Genomic DNA, 3608 nt, shown 5'->3' with positions numbered 1-3608 from the left:
TTCTGATTCAATGGGTAATCCACGATTTATATGTGAACCTGGCGTTTGTCGCAATATGATTTGGTAGCTAGATTGCATTACAGTAAATGTGTCAGACTGACATTATATGGTGCGTAAGGTTGGATGAGTATTAAATACCCTTAACGATGTGTTGGGATGGTCAGAGATGTTGTGTAGCAGATCGGGGTAGGAATAACTACATATGTTTCTGATCTGTTCTATATCTGAGCTTGAATTGTTCTATCTTATAACTGTTATGTTAATCCTGTACAGATTCTTCTCTGATTCTGACTAGAACTTAGGATGTGGGAATCTCTTATTAAAACTATTCTTTTAATTGAATCTATATTGATTATACACTGAGTTCTCTACTCACTGTGTGGTTAACTGAATTTGAAGTAACTCACAGGCGTGACAGGTTGGCGTAGAGGAAGCTCAGTTAATCTACTTTGTTATTGTATTATTAAATTATCATGTAGTCCTAGTATTTCTTAGTTCTACGACTTTTCTAATATTGTTGAACTGATGGTTGGATTTAATGGTTGTTATGACTTGTTAGTAGGTTTATCTATACTTATAAAAGTTGGATTTCTTAATAATGTTAATGTAACTCTTCGGACTTGGTCTAGACGCCTAGGCCGGGTTTAGGGTGTTACATTTAGTGGTATTGGAGTTAGGTTAGTCAAAACTCAGACTGTGTTTCGGTTCATAATGTGTGTTAAAGGGTAGTTAAATGAAAATACAATATCTGAGTTAATCTAAAAACTAATTTCCTTGGAAATGACCGAGCCTCTGACACTGAACCTGTAAGTATTTCTATTTTGTTATGACGATTAACGAAAACACTATAGTGGTTAAATTGTTATCTGGTTAAATACTTTGATATGAACTAGTAGGAGAATTCTATTGAAAGCCTGAACTGTTCTATGCACTTTGACATTGTAGATAGATTGCTATTATGTGTTCGCCCAGTAGTCGTAGACGTGGAACTCGTTCGCATCATGGACGCCGAGGAAGAGCTTGAGTGGAGTTATCCTCTTTGGGTAGTTGCCCAATTTGGAGACCAGTGAGGCAATTGGTACTCCTACTGCTAAGACGGAGTCCCAGACCTTGATAGCTGGGGACAACGCACTGTCCCAGGCCATGATTCGAGCATTAGAGAGTGTCGTCGGGACCCATTATTGATCTAGAGGTTGAGGGTCATTTACTGAACGAATTCGGTCGAATGGTGCTGAGTTATTTAGAGGCTTCATTGGAGTCATCCTTACTATCGCTGAATATTTTAGTTAATAAAATACAGAATAGTTTTATTAAATGATCTCTTGAAAGCTTTCATGGCATCCAAGCTAGGTTAAATCTCTAATAACATCATGGTTAAAACAACCTTCACTGGATATAAGAGATCCAAAAAATCAAATAAAGGTAGCAAGTTCTACTGTTGAAACAACTACTGAGAGTACAATGACACAAGGGATAGAGGCGTCTCACCTTTCTTTTCAGCTGACATCTCACAGTTGAATGGAAAGAATTATTTGGAATGGTTATAGTCCGTAAAGTTAGCAATTCATGGGCGCAGCGAGCTAGGTCATTTAACTGGAGAAGTCAAGCAACCATAGGTGGCCGATCCAAAGATGAGCAAGTAGAGGTCAGAAAATTCTATGATAATTGTGTGGCTTATTAATTCCATGGAAGCATCCATAGGTAAACCTTTTCTTTTTCTCTCGACTGTTAAAGATGTTTGGGACATTGTGAAAGACACCTATTAAGATTTAAAAAATCCTTTACAGATCTTTGAGTTAAAAATAAAACTCTGAAAAGCTAGACAAGGGGAAAAGGAAGTTACTTTTTATTATAACAAGATGATGTGTCTTTGGCAAGAATTGGATCAATGTTATAATGATGAATGAGAGTGTCCCAGAGATGGTGTACAAGCTATGAAAAAAGAAGAGAATGAATGAGCTTATTTATTTTTGGCTGGTCTAAATAAAGAATTTAATGAAGTGAGATATCATATCTTAGGGAAAAAATCTGCTTCCAGGACTTCGTGAGATTTTTTCTGAGGTTAGAAAAGAGGAGACAAGGAGAAAAGTAGTATTAAGACTAGGATTTGAAGCTAATGATGATAATTTTGCTCTTGTAACTGTTAAAAATAATAATGATAGTGAAAAAAGAAAAACAAGCCTATGTCCTATCACTGCAAAAAATATTGGCACACTCGAGAAATGTGTTGGAAGCTCCATGGAAAACCAACGAATGAAAAGAAAAGAGTGTAAATGGTCATGGTTCACAATCAGGGGATATCAGAGCTTTCCAAACAACTAATGAAAATTGTAAGGGCCAAAGTTATCTGGAAGGGTCTCCATTCACTAAGAAACAATTAGAGCATCTACACAAGCCTTTTCAATCACCATAGTTTTAGATGAATTCTTCTGTTCCTAACTCATCTAATAATCATTCTTCCTCCTTTGCCCAATCAGGTACTGATTTTTCTATTTTTTTCAGTGTCAAGCCTTGTAAAACAAACACATGGATCGTTGATTCTGGAGCTAGTGAACACATGACTAGTAGTCATTTTATTTTTTCAAAAGATTAAAGTAGTAGGTCATTCTCGGCAATAGTCGGGAATGGCACTGTTAAAATTTCACCTTCCTTTGGTTTACATGATGTTTTACATGTGCCAAATCTAGCTTGTAATCTCATATCGGTCAATAAATGATCCTACTCCTCGAATTGTCATGTTATATTTGACTCCTCTATGTGTAAATTTTAGGACATGGTCTCGGGGAGGATGATTGGCAATGCTAAAGAATCTGGTGGAATTTAGTTTCTTGACGACAATAATCTAAGTCAACCAATAACTACTTTATGTTTAAATTCTGTTTCTAGTTTTAATAAGGATAAGATTTGGCATTATAGGCTTGGACATTCTAATTTTTACTAATTAAGATATTTGTTACTTGATCTATTTAAAAATAAAAGTCCTTCTTCATATCACTGTGAATTTTGTGAATTGGCTAAACATCATCGGTCATTCTTTCCACCTCAAAAATATAAAGCTTCCAAAACATTTTCGTTAATTCATAGTGATGTTTGGGGACCTTCGAGAGTCTCGAGTTGTTCAGGAAAACGTTGGTGAAAACATAATTTGGGGCAAAAACATAATTTGGTGTGAGAATAGAAGTATTTCAGATTGAAAATGGTGGGGAAGTTTTTAGTGACCAATTAGGTGTGATCTTAACCAAACATGGAGTAGTCTACCAAAGCTCTTTTACAAATACACCACAACAAAATGGGATTGTAGAAAGAAAAATCTGACATCTTTTAGAAGTAACTAGAGCCTTGATGTTTACTAGTCAGGTACCATGTTATCTTTGGGGTGAAGCCTTGTTAACAGCTACATATCTTATTAATAGAATGCCCAGTAAAACTCTAAACTACAGAACTCCTTTCTGTCTCTTTAAAGGTAACTTTCCTAACTCTAAATTGATCACAGATTTATCTCTCCAAGTTTTTGGTTGTAGTGTTTTTGTTGATCTTCACAACCAAGGTAAACTATATCCTAGAGCAAAAAAATGCGTCTTTGTTGGCTATGTTTCTAATAAAAAAGG

This window comes from Gossypium hirsutum, chromosome D11 (assembly GCF_007990345.1).
Source record: "Gossypium hirsutum isolate 1008001.06 chromosome D11, Gossypium_hirsutum_v2.1, whole genome shotgun sequence".
Lineage (NCBI taxonomy): Eukaryota > Viridiplantae > Streptophyta > Magnoliopsida > Malvales > Malvaceae > Gossypium > Gossypium hirsutum.
Note: the sequence above shows the minus strand (reverse complement) of the source record.